General features: G+C 38.4%; 2 long non-coding RNA genes across 6 annotated transcripts; both read right to left on the bottom strand.

Moving 5' to 3' along the window:
* Positions 1-482: 482 nt before the first annotated feature.
* LOC110925769 lies at positions 483-5,737 on the bottom strand. 2 transcript variants are annotated; one of them, XR_002584720.2, is made up of 10 exons: positions 5,470-5,737; positions 5,283-5,364; positions 4,940-5,181; positions 4,453-4,552; positions 4,189-4,266; positions 3,892-4,068; positions 3,729-3,812; positions 2,116-2,363; positions 1,050-1,110; positions 483-931 (listed from the first exon to the last, which is right to left on the bottom strand). It is a non-coding gene; the product is annotated as an uncharacterized LOC110925769 (long non-coding RNA). The 2 variants fall into 2 exon arrangements; XR_004862438.1 differs by lacking the exons at positions 5,283-5,364; positions 5,470-5,737 and having other exon boundaries at positions 4,940-5,253.
* A 13,807-nt stretch (positions 5,738-19,544) lies between these two features.
* LOC110925752 lies at positions 19,545-20,629 on the bottom strand. 4 transcript variants are annotated; one of them, XR_002584708.2, is made up of 4 exons: positions 20,256-20,629; positions 19,954-20,039; positions 19,742-19,861; positions 19,545-19,614 (listed from the first exon to the last, which is right to left on the bottom strand). It is a non-coding gene; the product is annotated as an uncharacterized LOC110925752 (long non-coding RNA). The 4 variants fall into 4 exon arrangements; XR_002584714.2 differs by having other exon boundaries at positions 19,742-19,834; XR_002584711.2 differs by having other exon boundaries at positions 19,954-20,006.
* Between the last annotated feature and the right edge of the window lie 386 nt (positions 20,630-21,015).

The raw sequence follows: 21,015 nt of genomic DNA, 5'->3' as shown, positions 1-21,015 counted from the left end.
CTGTCTTAAACAAAGGCTAACAAAATGATTTCCTAAATTTGTTTAAAACTTGCGCCTCTACATCCTAGGGATGACCTCGATACCAACCGGTACCTAAAATCCCAAAAAAGGTACCACTATTCGTACTGAAACTACCCGGTACAGTGCGGTTCAGTACCGGTACAAACCAATATTTGAAGGTACCGTACTATATCGATACCGAAAACGCTAAATGTCGTTACCAAAAATTAAGTTGGTTCAAAAAATTCGGTACCGGTACCCGGAGACCATTTGCTCATCCCTAAGTGTATCGAATAGCATATACATACCAACCAATACCATACCGAGGTGACCGTTTTTGTCCCCGCTGACTTAAAATCTTGGACCTCTCACAGGGTGGCGGAGATTAACGGAGGCAGCACTACCCTAGTAGCGTTTAATTGTTGACGCGTTTTATTATCTCAAGTTTATATAGTAGTGCAATCGAAATAACTTAGAATTCACAGAAACATACCAGGTTAGTATATACCAAACATGCTTCTATAGTTAAGATGTAAATGCATGTTGTTATACAAAGTGTAAATGAGCCTAATTGCTAGCTTTACACTGAAGATTGAAGCCCAACAACACCTGTTAGATTACAATGCTAAAAAAACGTCACTGTTCCTCTCAAGAATATTCATATATACAGTTTAATGATAAGTAGTTGATCTAAATCATCTTTGAAGACGATTGATTATCTGAGATTCTGATCGGTTTAACCAAGATTACTGATGAGAACATAAAGTGACCCGAACCACGATATGTATTTTCAATAGAACGATTTTAGAAATTATCCAGGTTCATCTTTATATTGTTAGCATAAGTGAAAAGAGACTGGGGCAAATTAGTAAATTTGCACAACCTACTATAGCACCAGCATTTCATGTTGTCTTGCTAAGTTGATGATTACCTGCAGCATGAAAATCACAACATATTACTAAATGGATAGTTGATGAATAACGGATATTAGTTAAATCCCTAAAATACATTAAATAGCTTCATATGGTAGCTATTACTTCAAAACTTACATAAAAATGAAATCTTGCATAAACCACATGCATGTATACATGCATGTATACTGAAGATCACCTGCAGATAAACAATTGATCCAACTGTTATTATTACCAGTTCAAGCACAAAGTATGTTCCTTCGTTCACATTGAGGCTCGTCACCCCCGCCTCACGCCAGGCATAATCCCACACCAGCAGGGCAACGCTAGCCCGGTGTGGTCTAGCCAGCGTATTTCGCGGGTGGCTTAACACAAACATTTTATTATTTAACAGTGTTACATAAACTTTTAAAAGGTTTTTTTTTTTATTTCTTGTTTGTAATTTCTTTTTTATTCTAGTTTTATGGTCATTTTTGTCTTAATTGTTTTTTTTAATTATGTTATTTTGTTATAAATTTATTATTCTAAAAACAAAATTAAATTAAAATAATTGATTAATTAATTATGACATGGGTTTTATCCCACAACAAGCCAATTAGCAATGGGCCCCTTGTACAATTGTCGTTGACGTGGCGTGCTAAAGCCCCTAGGGGCTTTATTCCACACTACCCATCCTAAATGAAAGGCGCTACTGAATGGCACAAAAGTTCACAAATGTGGCAACAATTAACTAACTAAAAATAGTTATTTACAGTTGAACTCAACTATAAAAGCCTTGTTTGAGTTCTTTCGATCTCATAATCTCATTGCTTTTAAATACCATATTCCTTACTCTGCCTCTTATCACCTAAAACTCTTATTCCGTAACGAAATTTATACTTTCCAAGTCACTACTTATCCTAAGTTTATTAGCAACATATTACTGGAAACATACTTTCTTTTAGCATATTGCCCAAAAGAATGAATAACCACCAATCCCTACGAATAAAATTAGTTTGGGAAGATAATGCTCTCGGGCCGTTATTACCTGTCCATGGTTAAACTATCATGAAAAATGTCATCAAACGTGGTGTTGTGTGAAGTGGTTAAAACACAAAGCTAATACAGAAGAATTACTACAAAAAAAAAACAAAAAAAATATTAAGTGAAACCAAAATGTCCAATTCGGATTACAAAAAATTCTAATAATCTCTAAATTACTTACATGCTCCTTAACGTCGAGTTTATGAGTTTCGTGACCACACGAATACTGGAAAGCTCAGCAACTAAAGTTGTGGGAACAATCATCTGATCGAGTACACTTGTTCAAATATGGGCCTTATATACATTGTGATGATCCCATCGGTTGGTTTAATCACCACCACCAGATCCATCATCCAACCAAGTTTCTTAGATGTATTATTCCCAATATCACATGCCAATTGCTGCAACAGTGATAGCAGTACCCGTTGACTGAAAAGAACAAAATTACTTGCAATAATATTCCCTGTAGATCAATCTACAATTTTTAAAACTTAAAAAGTAACATAAGATTACCACAAACCGATAAGTGATAAAAGGAGGGGGGTAAAAAATTGATCTATATGTATTATTAACGCACAAGACCTAAAATCATGTTACTCTTTTTTTTTTTTGAACGGCGAATTTTCTATTTACTCCTTGTAGGACTTGAACCCATGACCTCCCCAATTTAGGTGGTCCTAAAAGTTTTGCTTCTCCCATTGGGCCAGCAACCCCAATGGTTAAAATCAAGTTACTTAAAAAAATCGGATTGTTATCAAAATCATAAAATCTCTGTAAGCATATTATCTTAGTTTTTTGTTTAGAAGAAATTTGAAGAAATAATGATTCTGGTTAGCCTCCTAGTTTGACTCGTTAAACATACTTGGGAGCATAACCAAGAAACAATGCGAACATGACTTCTACATAAATATATTTTGTATAGCTATGTACTTTTACGTTAGAACTTACCCTAGATTGGAACCAAATTTGAAATAGTTTAAAATACTATCATTTGTGCCAACATCAGCATCGAGAACTAATAACACACTGAAGAATAGGGGAAACGAAATCACCTATTAAGATGTCCATTAGTTATCATCAACTATTCTAATTCTCCATGACTAAGATCTTGGTGTTAAAAAAGAGTGTGGCGCCCCAGTGTGTTTTGATCGCATAGGCCTATACGTTATGTGTGCGCATCATGTATGCAAGGCTATCTTTATCATAAAATTATTTATGAAAAAAATTCTTTTATTTGTTAACTTTTGAACACAAAAATAATGGATGTTCTCCTCATTAGAGATGAATAAATGGTACCGGTATCAAATTTCTCAAACCGACTCGATTTTTGGTACCGATTCGGTACTGAAATTTAGTGTTTCATGTACCGGTTTTTACCTTCAAATATCGGTCAATACCGGGTATTTTCATTACCAATACCCGTTTTTTTTTTTGGTATTGGTTGGTACAAAGCTCAATCATGCTCGCCATCTCTAGTAAGATTTGTCCAAGCGATGGTCTAAGTTTTCCATATCGGTTCGGTACCGGTTTTACCTTCAAATACCGCTACATACCGGTACCGAACCGTACTGTACCGGTACCCATTTTTTGGGATTTTCAGTAGCGATTGGTACAGAGCTCATCGCTACTCATCATCTCTAGTAAGATTTGTTCAACCATTGGTCTAATGTTTTCATATACTCAAACCCATTTGTTAAATCAACAGTCTAATTTGTTCAAATCATGTGCGCTTCTGATGCATGCGTTTTAAAACCAAGATTAAGATTATAATATACAAAAGTAAATCTAAATCACCTCAATGTATCGAAGAGTAATAATATGAACTCAGCTCCTTTGCTTGTACAAAGCTGTTTTCTTTGGAGATAACCGAATGAGTACCTGAATATGATTCATAAATCATAAGTTTAATAGTACTACCAAATAAGATACTTATGGATTTGTGAAGGGTTTCTAGTACCTGCATCACCAGCAGCATGTTCAGTTATATATTTCTCCAAATATTCAAGTACCCGTATGGCATGAAGTCTAGCAGCATCAATACTGGTGGCACTAATCGTTTTTGTCACAAACAACGCAACCTAGCCTGCACCATTTCTTGGTGTGTTTTCCAAGGTCTTCTCTAGCAGTAATCAGCCTACACTTTTATTCAATGATTGACCTTTATCTATTTGATAAACAATAACATATGAAAGCCAAAGCATAAGTTGTTGCTGGTTAACTAATTAAATTAAAATCTAATTCTGTTGGTACTTACGTTCCATCAACCAATTTTTTGAAGCGAAGATGCTCGGGAACACTTAATTCCTTAACCAAGAGGGCATTCACATTGACTCTGAAATATTCCCAAACATAATGCCCGAGACGAATAATAATAATAATAATAATAATAATAATAATAATAATAATAATAATAATAATAATAAATAATAATAATAATAATAATAATAAATAATAATAATAATAGTAATAATAATAATAATAACAATAATATTAATCACACAGGTCACTGGAGACTTACCAGATATAGTTCATAATATCGATCAGCTTATGTTTCTCAATTATAAGCGTCAAGTTGAAAGTTCTAGCCTCCCTTTCCATTCTGCACCATATCGATCAGCCTGTGAAAGACCATTAAAAAACAAAATCACTACGAAAGAGAATGAATCTGTAGTTACTTGAAGACTAACACTGTTCTTTTGACTTTGATAGTTTGACCCGAACAAATTCCCAATTTGCCCCAAAGAGATACATTATATACCCAAATCGACCCACTTATAAAAGGCATAAAGATACGGTTTTTTGAGCATATTGTCTGTTCAGTGAAATAGGTAAAACCACCAAAACGCTTTTATTTAAAAAATAAGATCATCATCGTAATTTAACTTGCCAAACACACCCATTTTGCAATGCCAGTTTTGACCCAAAACCCAATGTGAACCACAACCAAACTTGCCTAACACACCAATTTTGCAATGCCTAAAGATAAAAAAATACATGACGAACACCTTGAAGCAGAAAAAACTCTGTTTGGTTCTTTATCGGGTCCATCCAATGCATCAAGTTCAGACGCAACCCTCTTTATGCATTTCATAGCCACTTGTACAGACGGCAACATTATATGCAATTGAAAAGATAATGTTTATTCTTCAAATCTATAACTTAAGACAACCATACCTTGACTACTACTCCAGAATCCTGCAATCAGTTGAGTGGGATGCCAATTTCTTTATCACTGTTCTCAAGTCCACTATGAAAAATAACAATTTATAGATTTGTGTGATTAGAAAAAAAATAGAAAAAAAAAGATATTAAAATATAAATATTAAGTGTTTTGATAGTAACTTGTACATTTTTTCTTCAAAGCCTACAATACTTTTGATCACTACCCCATACATGTTTATGTAATGTACTCCTTGAACCATTTCTACAACTGAATAAATATTTGACTGAGTTCATTTAATTTAATGATTAACAATATAATATTCACAATCATAAACTTAATTTCACCATACACAAAAAAAATAGAACTGAATACCTTTAGTGGCTTAAATTTAAAGAGCATTAGTAATAGCATTTTCATTATAGGTTGTCCTAGCAAACATCCAACCTACTAAATATTGCACTTAGTATAAAAATCATGTTTAGATCACCTCAAATAAAAATATAAGAAGAATAAGCAAAGCCAAAAATCTAGAAATAGGTTTGAGTAAATACTTTTAGTAGACTTTGAAGGTGATTTTGCTGTTATGAACACCAAATTTTTTTTAACATGTTCTAGCAAATTTTAATGGCACGAAAAAGCTCTAAAAAAACAAAAAAGAATTGTTTGTAGAGTTTATTGCCACCCTTACCTTAAGATTATAAATAATGGCATGCCAACCCGCCAAATTCAAATAAAATATTTCAAATGACACGCCAACCTGCAACCCGCCAACTCAACACGATTACCTGTAGATCCCAAAACGTATCCGGATCACAGTGGTTGGTTGTTTTAGTCCAAAACACCTATTGATTAAGTGTTTGAACTATGAATAGTCAAGAAATGTCAAGAATGAAGATGAAGGTGAAGCTAATGGATTGATGAATACAACTAGTGTTGTATTGAATCCAAACAGAAAGATATAACAATACACAACCTTGGAAATCAGATTAAAGCTCAACAAGAATGTAAACAACACTTCTATTGCACCAAGAGCCAAAAGCTTGAGAATGTTACAATGCTTGGGGTATATATACTAGTGTCCTGACTAACCAGCAAATTTATAAATTTGCTGGTATCTTAACTACACTAGGTCAGGAATATAACTTCTAGATAATTACAAAAACAACCCCTAAACATTCAAAATGCATACAAACTACAACTAAACTAATCCAGCACAAGTACCAACGATCTCATATGCTCTAACAATATCCCCCCTAGATCGTTGCGTGCTTGTCTTCTCATTCTTCTGCGGTAATCTTTGGATCTTCAGTAGTAACCGCTGGATCTTCTGTTGTAACCACTGGATCTTCTGTAGTAACCACTGGATCTTCTGTAGTTTGTTTCTCTGGCTCGGTGGGATTTACTTCCACCATGATTGTTTCAGGTGGTGCGACACTCTCCGTTGATGCTACCGGAGGTTCTTGATTAATAACAGCTTCACTTGATTTTGGGTCCTCCTTAGCGGCCTCATATGTGGATGAGGCCGGAGGTGTTGGTGTGGGTTGAGAGTCGGTGGTGGGTGGATCTGCAGTTGAGGCCGAGCTTCCTTCCATGGTTTTCTCGTGTTTCTTTTTCTTTCGACCTTCTTTCTTTTTCTGCTCTTTCTCTTTTCGCTTCTGTATTTTGTCTACCATGTCGAGCATCTCCCTTTTTAGATTCCAGGCACGCTCCACTGCACGCTGAAACAGTGCTGCCTCTTCAAGATTTGCGTTTCCAGCTCCGACATTGATACGCCTAGCATTTAGCATGGTGAGATCAGAGAGTCCGAATTGAAATACATCCATAGGATCCAGTATTCGAATATCAACATTGTCGTTCGATCTTATCACAGCTTCACCGGTCTGACTGTCGTAGAACCATTTCTTGAAATCCTTAAGTGCCACAGGGATTTCTTCCGGAAGCTTGACTCTGGTGACTACTTTAGCAGGGTTAACAACCCACGTCACCTTTCCCTTGCCTGTTACTGGATCAAACGTAGTTTTCGACACTCGGCGTCTTGGGCGCTGTGGGGCATGATTCGGGAAGTTCTTGTCGCATTCGCTTGTAATTAGACGTTCAAAGTCTCTTCCGATGCCCCTGTCACCATGGTTGAGCAAATTCAGACGCCCAAGCTCTCTTAAATCCCACCTTGGGAGCGAGAAGAGATCAAACCCAGTTGCGAAATATTGTATCACACCACCCCGTCTCTTTACAACGAACATGCCCCTTAGGTTGTCATACATCCAGCTTATTATTTTCTCAGTCTCTTCCGATTTAGCAACCTTTATCACTTGATGCAGATCAGGGAGCTTTTCTCGTTCTTTTCTGAACCACTCAGGATGTTCAGGAGCGAAGGTCTTGCCATCTTCTTGCTCATATAAAACCTCGTCTTCTAGCCCCCATTCAACGAAGGTTGGTGGCATAATTTCCCGATCTACTGCCTCTTCGTCGCTTTCGTTTCCCTCCAATGCCTTGTCAACCGATTCCAATCTCTTTTTCTTCGCTTCGGCTTCTTTTTCTTTTCGAGCCGTTTCTTCTTGAATGAAAGCTTCAAAATCGAAGATTTCATCAAATGTAAACATCGGCTCAATGTTTGCTTTTTCACATATTCCCCTCATCATTCGGTAGAGCTTCTCTAAGCTGGATTGTTGAAATCTGACAAACTTGGCTTGCTTGGCCATGTATTCTTTCATTTCCTTGTTTTTCTTTCTTTGATCCTTGAGTTTCTCTCTTAGGATGTTTGTATCATTGACTTGATTCTTCAACAAGCAAATTTCTTTCACCACAGAAGGCCCGGTGTCTTTTATGAGCCTATCATACAGATCTTGAAATGGACGTAGTCTTTGAGGAACAACGGGTGGTTTTGAGATTCTGGTGGGTTTGACTGGGGAAACCTTTGAAATACCTTCGCGTGCTTGTGCCTCGTCAGGATCAACAAGAATTTGATCAACGAAGTCATTTAGGTCTTGAACTTCTTCAGGAACTACTTCGGGCATCTCCGAAGAAGATATTTCTTTTCGTTTCAGGCTCTTTTCTCGTTTCTCTTTCTCCTGCATTACATGCATGGCTTTTAGATCTTGAATATTTTTGCGTTGCTCTTCAGTTTGTGCCGCCCTGATTGCAGAACTCATTAAACGTTCAGAACCTCCTGTTGTCTTTTTCTTCTTAGGAGGTTCTTCACCTGCAGGTTGCTTGCCCTTTCGTTTTTCTTTGCTACTTCCTTCTTTGGCGGCTGCTTCGGCCTGTGCTTGTGCTGCTCTCTGTTGTTTAGCTTTGACCCCTTCTTTGTACTTCTGATATGCAGCTTTCACGATGGGTAGTCTTTCAGCTCTGTACATCCAGTCGTGCAACAAAACCCATTCGTTGGTTTTGATTTCAGTATATTGTCTACTTGTGGGCACGTGGAATTTGTAGGTATTTCCATCGTTTGGAAGGTCTTTTTCTTGATCGTTAATGAGCATCTGAATAAATCTCGGGTACATTGCCCAAGTCGCTCCATTTGCATTCTCTCTCATATAATTGAAAATTAATCCAGAGAGATTGAATTTTTGATTTGTGCATAGGCTCAGCATAGCTGCAGACCATTCCAAATTTAAGCCATCAAACCCGCCTTTTCGATGCGCTAGACTTGTCGAAATTACATAAACAATAAACCTCCAATCCTGAGTTAGACCGCCCCTTTTAATCTCCTTTTTATTTCTGAAATCTCCTGCGTATCCCATTCCTTTGAAACCGTCAAGAATATCGTCTTGACTCATGCTTTGTGGTTCATTATCGTTGTCTTTGAGCTTCAGAACTTTACGTACCCTTTCCTCTGTCACTTCCACTCTTTTGTTGCGTACTGTTGAAGAGATTTCTGGTTTGTTGTTTATTGACTCCAGCTTTACGTTCTCCCAGAATTCTCGAATGTGAAGAGGATAGACAGGAACGGAAGTCTCTACTGCATGACCAATTCTGCTATTGCGAACCCATTTCGATACATCTTCGAAGTTAGTTGGTACTTGATCGAGATTTATGCTCTGGTTATGCTTGAGGGTTTTATCCCATTCGAGTACTTTCACCATACTGCACAGAAAAACGAAGCAAGTTAGAGTGTGTGGATGCCAGATAAACTATGTACGAGACTAGAATATACATAAGGACATAAACAATGGCCCAAAAATTTACTATAAGGCAATTTCGCTTCCAGATCAAAACTTTCTTCGCTAATGATGGTCATGGACATAGATTACCGGATTGATAAGCTAAATTCGCTAGCGAACTTGACGAAGACAGGGTTTTGACCCGGAACTGATCTGTCAACGAAGATCATGATCTATCTCGCCATCCGGGCGAATTAGATCAATGACTCGGTGCTTGAACTCGCGTTCAAGACTTGATATCCACGATGACTTCGCCAACACATCTGATATATTCGCTATGTTCGCTGGTGGATCAATTTTGATTTCAAGTCAATTCTTCGCTAGCGAACATAGCGAAGACAGCGTCTCATTACCGGAAATGATTGAACAGCGAGAATAGCGAATTTGATCGCTATCCGAGCGAATTAAACCGCTCGCTGATTGCTCGAACTCGCGTTCGAGACTTTTGGATTTCCCTTAAAATCGCTAACATCGCCGTATTCATCGCTATGTTCAACAATTTCTTGAAAAACCCTTTCAAAACCCCTAATCTGTTCATGAACAACCGATTCCTCTTAAATCTTTTGATTTACTTACTCAAAATTGACTTGAATTATTAATAACATTTAGGAGGTGTACTAGAGCAAGATCAAAAACTTCCTAAAACTCAAAAACAAACAAATTCATCAGACAAAAAAAAAACCCATTCACTAACCCAAAATCTTCAAACAAACTTGACAACAATGGTATCTATCATGAACGACGATTTAGGCAGATAATCATCAAACTAATGAACTTTAAATTGACCCGACAAACATACCTGATATTCTATGATTTGAGATGGACCTTGTGTTGATTGAAAATATGAAAAACAGTGTAAGGAGATGAAGAGAGTAAAATATCAGCGATGAAATGAGGAAGAAGAAGTAAAATTTTGAAAAAGATGGTTAAAAGGGTTATATGTACGGTTAAAAAGGTAACCAGCGAACTTATATGTTCGCTGGTATCTTAATTTCGCCAGCTTGTTTATATTTTCAAAAAGTTTGGTTCTTGCTTGAAGATTTCAAACGATCTCGAAAAACGTGCCCGTTTATGTTTGAAAACTTGTTTATTTTGGAATATTTACAGTGATGTTAAAATTTGGGCCATTTTGACTCCGAACTTCAAATGTCTTGCTCTGCGAGGATTCATTTAACTTAGAATTTCCTGATATGTCCGACACTTACCGAACTTACCTGCAGAGGATCATACTGCCAACACTTGCCACATTCTTTATATATTATTACTATTATATTACTAACCAGGGCACAAGAAAAACTGTCAGTATGTTTGTCCGCTTAAATCCATGCATCCTTCTTTCAACGTACCTTCGGAGAGCGTGTTTTATCATGTTTTCGGTAATTTTGACAAGTCTTCGATGGCCCCCACACAAGCTATTGAAAATAGAATCATTACGCCCTCGTGAGTCCCACATCAGGACATACCCCCGCGATCAGGGTATGCACAAAGATTCCTCATAACAGGTGAGTATATTGGATTCATTCTCTTCAACGATAGATCGGAGATCAGGTCTGTACTTTCGTACAACAGAGATTCCAGGAACTATCGAGGGTTAAGATAGATGGTTCGGCAAACAGGTCAGTACCATCGTACAGCAGAGTTGCCTACTGATCTATCAGAGAGATTGGCCAAAGATGGCACTTATTATGGATTTTTGGCCAATAATGGCACTTATTATACAGGGTTTGGCCTCTTTTTTTTTTTTTTTTTTTTTAATAGGCACTTATTGGTAAGAGAATATCATAGTATTTGCGTCTAGGTCAGTACCACCGTACAGCAGAAGAGCAACTATGATATCCTCCGAATGAAATCCCAATATAAAGACCCGAAATCTCAGATTTTGGCAATCCGTCAACGCAAGATTTAAGACCATTAAGCCATATGCCGCAACGTGTTACCCACTGAGGTGCGTAATGCCTGAGAAAAGCCAGAATTCTTGTGTAGACATTATGTTCGGCTCCCTACCAGCAGTTTACTCGTCGGTGTTGCTGAATCTACCGACACATCGTTGCTTGGTACCCTGATTGTATATTGTATTCTGTTCAAAGAAATGACAAAGTGTTAGCAATTTTCTATCACTTCCTCTAACAGGAGTCTGACATAAGCATCTTGTTTCAAGGATTTTCAGACTATCCCCCCTAAAATTTTCATTTTCGTAAGTCCATTTGCCCGAAAATAAAATTTTAAACAGAAAATCTTTTTGGTAGGCGACGTCCTTCAATATCCGTTTTATTTTCAACAAGCAAAAACGTTATTATTTTATTAATATTTAATTAAAAGTTTTTTTTTTTTTTTTTTTTTTTTTTTTTTTTTTTTAATCAACACAAGCTTCATTTCCAATCAAGGAAATTGACCATCTCTAACCAGGTTACCAACTGGTTAAAACGAGTTTTGTCAAAAGCTTTCGTAAAGATGTCGGCACGTTGCTGTGTCGTATCCACTGGCACCACTTGAATGTAACCCTTTTCATAAGCGTCTCGAATTGCATGAATGCGGATTTCGATGTGCTTGGTTCTGGAGTGGTGCACGGGATTCTTCACAATTCCCAGACAAGCCTCATTGTCGATGAATATCGGAGTCTTCATGATGTTGATTCCGTAATCCAGCAACTGATTCTGTATCCAGAGAACTTGTGAACAGCAACTGTATGCTGCAGTGTATTCCGCTTGAGCTGTCGACGTGGACACTGTTGTTTGCTTCTTGCTTTGCCATGAAATCAGCCGATTTCCCAGAAATTGGCATCCTCCTGAAACCGACCTTCGATCCACTTTGCAACCTGCATGATCGCTGTCAGAATAAGCAATTAAGTCAAAATTACTATCTTTAGGATACCAAAGCCCTAGTTTTGGTGTTCCTTTCAGATAGCGGAAGATGCGCTTTACGGCAATCTCATGGGATTCCTTTGGATTTGTCTGGAAACGAGCGCAAAGACAAACGGCCCACATGATATCAGGTCTGCTTGCTGTCAGATACATCAAAGATCCGATCATTGAGCGATAGAAAGATTTGTTCACCGACTTTCCCTGAGGATCTAAAGTGAGCTCTGTTTGGGAGGCGAATGGCGTGCTTGCCACTTTGCAGTCATTCATGTTATATTTCGAGAGAATGTCCCGAATATATTTAGCTTGATGAATCAGAATTCCATCCTCCCTTTGCTTCACTTCTAAACCCAGAAAGAAGTTCAGTTCTCCCATCATGCTCATTTCAAATTTTGCCTTCATGATAGATTCAAATTCTCTGCACAAGTCCTCGTTTGTTGACCCGAATATGATATCGTCCACATAGATTTGGACTAGCATAACATCTTCCCCTACCTTCTTGGTGAAGAGTGTCATGTCAATCGTTCCTCTGGAATAACCACAATCCAGAAGGTATGTGGACAAAGTTTCATACCAGGCGCGTGGGGCTTGATGTAGGCCGTACAGTGCTTTATCCAGCTTAAAATAGCGCCCTGGAAAATGAGGATCCTCAAACCCAGGAGGCTGACACACGTAAACTTCCTCCTTAACTTTCCCGTACAAAAACGCACTTTTGACATCCATTTGGAAGACCTTGAAGTTTCTGTAGGAAGCATACGCTAGGAATATTCTGATCGCCTCCAATCGAGCGACTGGAGCAAAAACCTCTTCGTAGTCGATCCCTTCTTCTTGTCGAAAACCCTGCACCACCAATCGAGCCTTGTTCTTGATAACCACCCCACGATCATCCATCTTGTTTCGAAAGACCCATTTTGTACCGATAGGAAACTTTCCTTCAGGTAGATCTACGAGTTCCCACACTTTGAGTTTCCTGAATTGAGACAATTCTTCTTGCATCGCTTGAACCCAGCTGGAGTCTTGAATAGCGTCTTCGATGTCACGTGGAACTGATTGTGAAAGGAAGGCTGCGAAGAGACCTTTGTTGATGCTAGCTGACTGCCCTCGAGTACGTACTCCTTCTTCCACTGCGCCGATTACATTTTCAAGAGGATGATTTTTGTTTGTCTTGTAACCTGCATTTGTCAGAGATTCGATTTGCTGCGGAAGGTTGGTGAAGTGTTCGTCGACATAGATTATTGGCGGATCATCGTCTTGAGTTGGCTCATTCACATTTGCCTGTGAAGAAGAAGCACCATTTTCTTGGGTGTTCTCAGGCGAAGTGTGACCATTTGATTCATTCACAGCCATAATCGGATCAGCAGATGATGGAGATAATCGAGTGGTGAAAGGAGTGAAACCAATGTCAGACGAGTCAAACAAGGGTTCAACTTGAACGTCTTCAACTGGCTCAGGGTCAGACTCAGTTTCCGGAATTTCAAAGTTATTGAAGATCACACTCACATCATAGAACCAGTCGGGAGTGCTTCCAGTGTTGGTGTAATTTCCTTCTTGAAAGTCCACATAGTACGATTCAATCACCATCTTTGTTCGTTTGTTGTAGACACGGTAAGCCTTCTGAGTGGATGAATACCCCATGAAGTAGCATATATCACCCACAGCTTCAAACTTGACGAGATTTTCTTGAGTGTTCAACAGAGTGCACGAACATCCGAATGGCCTGAAGAAATCTATAAGAGGCTTTCTTTTGAAGAGAAGCTCGTATGCTGTCTTTCCATGAGGTTTCACGATGAGCACCCTGTTCAGAACGTAGCATGCTGTGTTAACTGCTTCAGCCCAGAAGATAATTGGAAGCTTGGAGTCCACCAGCATGGTTCTTGCAGCTTCAATCAACGTTCTGTTCTTGCGTTCAGCGACTCCATTTTGCTGAGGAGTTCTGGCTGCACTGTATTGAAGATGAATTCCTTTTTCTGCGCAGAATGATATGAAGGTCTGATTTTTGAATTCAGACCCGTTGTCGCTTCTTATGGACTTCACTTTCCGTTTGGTTACGTTCTCTATCAAGGGAATGAATGCCTTCAATATTTCAGCAGTCTCGCTCTTTGCTTCAAGAAAATATACCCACGAAAAACGAGAGAAATCATCTGTTACAACCAAACAATAAGAGCTTTTAGCAAGACTTTTAACACTGATAGGACCAAAAAGATCCATGTGCAGTAACTGAAGTGGTGCAGAAATCGTGTTCACTGCTTTGGTCTTGTGAGGTTTCTTATGCTGTTTTCCCTGGGCGCATGCAATACATTTTTCAGAAAATGGAAATTCTTTAATCGGAAGACCTCTAACTAAGTTTAACTTAGATAGTTTATTCATATTTTTGAAATTGACATGGCCCAGTCGTCTATGCCAAAGCAGTGACTCCGATTCTGAAGCTTTAGAGATAAGGCATGTTAGATTGTCATTTGTCTTGGCATTCTTCATGTTGAGCACATATGTGTTGTTCTGTCTTGGAGCAGTAAGCATGATCATTTCTGCAGGAACAACATAACCCGGCTTCAGGAACAGGCATTCCATGTCATTGAACAACACTGAGATTCCTTTATCACACACTTGAGAGACGCTCATGAGATTATAGCATAACTCTGGAACATAGTTGACATTCTCCAGCGTGAGAGCTTCGGATACTACATCGCCTACTCCAACAATCTTTCCTCCCTTTTCGTCTCCGGCAAAGGACACGAAGTCGCCATCAATAAAGCGGAAGTTCTTCAATAGTTCTTTTAACCCCGTCATGTGTCTTGAGCATCCGCTGTCGACATGCCAGATGTATTCCATGAGCATTCGAAGCCATTTCTGGAGCTTATTCTGATATATACAAATATACAAATATACAGATTAGTTTGATTTAGGAACCCAAATCTGTTTCATTTCAAATCTATCGTGGTTTTGACCCACTTTGACCTCTTTTTGTTTCCAAAGATACGCAGTTGAATCAACCAGATTTTTAACAGATTTCTTAAGATAATTTAGTTGCTGCGTGACGTTTGTAATAAAATCATGTTCTGGTTTAGGAAACTTTTTGGTTTTACAATGTTTCGCTGTATGTCCTAAATGACCACAGCGAAAACATCTTTTATGTCTGGGTCTTTTGGTGTGAGAAGATGATGTATGTGATGAGAGTCTTGAACTTTTTGCTTTCTTCATTTTCTTGTCCACTCTGCTTTCATCTTCGGGAAATTCTTCATCACTGTCTGAATCGAGTGAGCTTTCAGACGTGTTGTCCTTGCTTGAATTTTGTTCTTCACTTGCTTCACAACTTGAACATTCGAAGCTTTCATCACTTGTTGCTTGATCTTCAGTTGAGATTTCTGAATGCGAACTTTCTGATGTCTGTTCATCTTCTGTGGTAATGGCGCTTGATTCTACATTATCTTGATCTTCAGTAGCTTTCTTTTCTGATTCTGTCATACCTGTTCTGGAAGGAATAAATTCGGGAATTTCCTTTGTAAGGAATTTTCCAAAGCTATTCCTTTTTAATTCTGGCACAAATACAGGAGATTCACAAGCAACATTATCATCACGACACGCATAATTCAAACCATGACATTCAGACACATAAGGTTCATGATCACGGGTCTCAAATGTAGGCACATGGCCCTTACAGTCATCCACAGATTTAGTTTTAGGCACTTGGCCATTACAGTCATCCATCCTACTTAAACTATTACATTCATCCTTAACATTGTTTTTAGAACAATTCCAGACGAACCAGTTAACGGTGGAATAACTGTCGCCTGAATAACCAATTCCTATTTTTGACCCTCCGCAGTCTCCATCATCATCGCACACATCTTCTTTACACTCAATGGAATCTGCATCGCTTTTAGAACAGTTAGCAGTTGTCTCATTTTTATAAGATTCATTTTGTTCAACTGGGGCCTTTTCATTTATGAGATCATTTTCGGGATGAGGAGTAGGCATAGGCACGTAGTTTTTGCTGTGAGGTGGAAAGAAAAGTTTTCTTTCATTTCCGTGCCTATCCTTATAACCAATCCCGTCTTTCACAAACGTTGGTCGTTGGCAATTTTTGATGTCAGTAAAGGCCTTTTGACTGACATTCCATTTATCTATTATAATCTGGAGTTTGTTCTTTTCATTTAACGCTTTTTCTAACCTTTCAGTAAGATCATTTATGATAAAATCTTTTCTAAACACAAATTCTTTAAGAGTCTGCATTTCAGCCAAAGTTGAGTTCAACTTTCTCTGATATGCAGCCTCATTTTGTTTAAGCTCATTATTAATTTTCAAAGCTTTGTCCTTTTGCCTTTCAAACTCCAGATTTAGGAATTTATAATGTGCCACGACATCAACGCATGCTTCGGAGCATAACTTCTCCTTGAAACTAAGTGGAATACTATTTACCAAGTCTTTGTCAGCTTTCTCTTTTGATGCATCTGCTTTCATGGCTGTAGCTTGAACTTTATTCTTTCTTTCTCAGCATCTTTTTCAGCTTTATCACCAGACTCCACTGAAGGTAGAATACCTTTCAATCCCTGGTCAGCATCATTGTTTCCAGTTGGGATTCCCGTTGTCTGCTTCTCAAAGTGCTTTGCAGATGATTCACTAGAGATTTTGGCCATCAGTGCTTTGTTGACTTGTTCCTTAGCTTCAGTGATCTCTTCGCTCCAGTCATAGTCTTCAACAACCAAAGCCTTCGGCGTGCTGGGAGAAGCGTTGCTTTTGTTCTCTTCGGCAGTGATCTGTTTAGCAGCAGGAGTAGCTTCACTGTTTCCCTCTTTCAACATCGGACAGTCACGCTTGAAGTGTCCAAGATTCTTACAGTTGTAGCACCTCAGCTTAGACTTGTCAAAACCAGCTTTTCCAAGACCTAATCGCTTGCCTGTCTTGTCTTGAAACTTCTTCAATCTCAGAGTGATCATGGCCATTTGCCATTTCAGATCCATTTCTTCCATATCATCTGGATCAACCTGATACATGTCTTCGGCAGTAAACATCTCCTTCCTCAATTCCCCAGACATTAGGGCTTCATAGCTGCTTAGGAAAGTGTTGAAGAGTGCCACATTCTCGGTTGAAACTTTCAGTGCTTGAGTGTCGACAGTGATCGTTTTCTCAACAACTTGTGGGGCTTTAGATGCGCTTGCGGAAGCATTTGCATAAATTAGATCAGAAGCTTGTGGAGTAATGCCCCCTGAAGCAAGAAACGCTACATTCTTCAGTCCTGCTGAAGGTTGAGTTGCTTTAGGTTGATATCCAGCAGTGTTCATCTCTCTCTTGTTTACGTCCATTTCAAATGCCCTTAGAGTGTTGATCAGATCTGTCAGAGTAACAGGATTAGGATTGTTGAGGAATTCCTTCTTGATCATCATACACTGCAAGCTCCATTCCTTGGGGAGCGAGTCAAGCAATTTCTTTATTGCAGCACGATTGGTTACAGGATTTCCAGCTTTCTTCATTTTGGTCATCATGTTTAGGAAGCGGCTAATGTGATCAGACAAGCTCTCTCCACGGACTCCGCAGAACATGTCGTATTGCTTCTGCACCATATCTCTCTTGCTTTCGATCAGTTCTTCATTTCCCTCATAGTACTCGATCAATGCATTCCAGAGTGCATTAGCAGTTCGGTGTTCTTCAAACATGTTGCAGTCGTTTGTTGATAAAGCCATGGTCAGAGCGGCGTGTGCACGACGATCACGTTGAATGAGGGCCTTGTCTTCGTCAGTGAAGGTGGTAGCATCGTTGTTAGGAACCACCGTATCTCCTCTAACTACCGTAGGAACGTGAGGTCCGGCCGTAACGGAGAGCCACAGATTGTAATCCGTGTACTCGAAGAACGATTGAATGCGAGTTTTCCAAGTGCTAAAATCTTCCGCTCCTTTCAACTTTGGTGGGCGAGTTGTGGTTCCAGTTTCAAGTTCCGCTTGAGCGATTGGACTTAGTTGATTTAGCGACATTTTTCTTAGTTTTTGAGGAATGTGTGCTGAAACAGGCTTTAATTCGCTGACAAACCAGTTAAAATCGCCGGCGAGCGATGTAGATTATGATCTCTGAAAACTTGTTCGCTGTCTTCGCTGATCTGATATCTGGCTAGTTCGCTGTCTTCGCTGTCGAGATGCTAGATCCTGCACGAACAACTACGCTGTCTACGCTGACAAATCAAACATCAAACGGAGTTAGATTATAATTGCCGGAAACCGTGATAGGAACGCTGTGATTCGCTAGCACGGTTCTCGAAGTCGCCTTCGATAAAATCGCTAATGGGTCAAATGATGCTATATCGCTGATGATCAGCAAATTTGCTCGAACGATAGTCGGCTAACTTGCTGATTATGCGATGAAACAGACAACGATTCAGACAAGATCGCTATCTTCGCTACGTTTAATGATTATCTTCGCTATATTCAAAATTATCGTCGCTGTGTTCAAAAATATCGTCGCTGTATTCAAAAATTCATCGCTACATTCAAGTTAACTTCGCCAACCAGAGGGTTTATCACGAACTAAAACCCTCTAATCACTCAAAAACAGCCCAAAAACCATGTTTTGATGCATCAAAATGACCAAAATGACTTCCTAACCAAGTATTAACAACAACCTATTAATTAAACACACCAAATCAATCCATTTTAAGCCCAAAAATTTTAAAAACCTTGAAACTTTGAAAAACCTTCAAAAGCAATGAGAAATCTTAACAAGAACACAACAACCAAGAGCACAAAGGCTCTGATACCAAATTGTAGATCCCAAAACGTATCCGGATCACAGTGGTTGGTTGTTTTAGTCCAAAACACCTATTGATTAAGTGTTTGAACTATGAATAGTCAAGAAATGTCAAGAATGAAGATGAAGGTGAAGCTAATGGATTGATGAATACAACTAGTGTTGTATTGAATCCAAACAGAAAGATATAACAATACACAACCTTGGAAATCAGATTAAAGCTCAACAAGAATGTAAACAACACTTCTATTGCACCAAGAGCCAAAAGCTTGAGAATGTTACAATGCTTGGGGTATATATACTAGTGTCCTGACTAACCAGCAAATTTATAAATTTGCAGCAAATTTATAAATTTGCTGGTATCTTAACTACACTAGGTCAGGAATATAACTTCTAGATAATTACAAAAACAACCCCTAAACATTCAAAATGCATACAAACTACAACTAAACTAATCCAGCACAAGTACCAACGATCTCATATGCTCTAACATTACCACCCCTACGTGAGACTATAATTAATGAAATTGTGTAGTTTAAATGTCTTAAAGCTCTGAGACTGAACAATAACCCAATAACCCAAAATTCAACTTATATATAGTTTGCGTCAAAGGAAGCGTATTAAACTTATCATAACTTAACCAGCCATTTGAGTAAGCAATAGTTTCACCAAAAAAGAACTAATAGCATCTCATTAACATAAAACAACAGTCTACCTTAAAACAGTATCCACGTTGTTGCTCCATGACACTATATCTGTACCATACCCTAATGCACAAAATCAAATTCGCAATGGTTATTCGAATAAGAGAAGGTGAAGCATAAAAGCATATCTGAAATCAGGAAATCAATTCCCAAATGTATGTGCCGAGAGGGAAGGATGGAGAGGACTTACGATTAGGCTGAAATCGAATGGTCGTGTTAAATCATTGCAGAATTGAGATTTCAAAGACAATCATGATTCAAGAACTTCAAACACCAATACACCCTTTGAGATTTCAGAGACGATTCAATACTTTAAACATTAAATAGATGAACTTATAAGAAAAACATCAAACATGAATTAAGATTTCAGATGAACATTAAAGATAGAGAAAAAATCCTTACTTGTAGAAGACGGGCAGAGAATTAGGGTTCTTGATCATCACTTATCGAAGCCTCTAAACACCAATAACGTAATCAGTACACACAAACTGAGATGGGAATCCAAACAATAATATCAATATCAATCAATAGACAATAAATCAACAGCGGTAGGGTCTGTCGGAGATCATAGATACAAATCGGAAATAACAAAATAAGGAAATACGAAATACAGATCGGAGAAGAAAATCATACGAATAAATTAGAATACAGATAAACATCATTATACAAAAGCCCTTCACGATTGAGAGAAACGCTATACATACCTAATCCAGATCCTCCGGTTATGATTTGGGGTTAAATAATCCCTTCCATGATTTAGGCTTGAATAATCATAGACAGATTGATCGAAATAAAACAACTGTCACCACCACTGACACCATGATTTTGAGATCTGAAAACGTTTTTCCAGCCAGATCTGCACCACCACAGCCCCACGTTTCCTTCATCGATTTTGATTGCCAGTGTTCAATCGAATATGGTGATAGATTGGAGATAAGATGAATGATACGTAACATTTAGGGTTCTTCTATTAGAAATACATTTGAGAAAGGAAAGTATTGAATAATTTTGACAGAATTGATTGGAGAGAGAAGCTTTGTTTTGTGAAGCTGTATAGCAATTGCCGCTCGTGAAAGTGAAGGAGGATTGAGGAAAAGGAAATTGGCGCCTAAAACACAATTATCTGGCCAAAGACCATTGCTATATCATGGTCAAATGGTCAACCTTTATTTTGCTTTAGATAATAGATAGATTTATTAAATGTAATTTAGGTATGCTGTAAAAAGTAGGATGAAAACCACAAAAGGCTGGTTAAATGTTTAATTTTCTCAAAATTACATATTTAACTAGAGGGTAGGCCCGTGCGATGCACGGCATGACCAACAGTTACTGTCCTTCATTTTGTTGTGCGTTCGGGTAAAATGTTTATGTATGGATAAAAGATAATTAGCCAAAAGACAATGTAAGAGAAGCCAAACAAAACGTGATAAGAGCTTGTACCATAAGACGGTCACACAAAATTTA

Source organism: Helianthus annuus, chromosome 7, assembly GCF_002127325.2.
Source record: "Helianthus annuus cultivar XRQ/B chromosome 7, HanXRQr2.0-SUNRISE, whole genome shotgun sequence".
NCBI lineage: Eukaryota > Viridiplantae > Streptophyta > Magnoliopsida > Asterales > Asteraceae > Helianthus > Helianthus annuus.
This window is presented reverse-complemented; position numbering and strand designations above follow the sequence as displayed.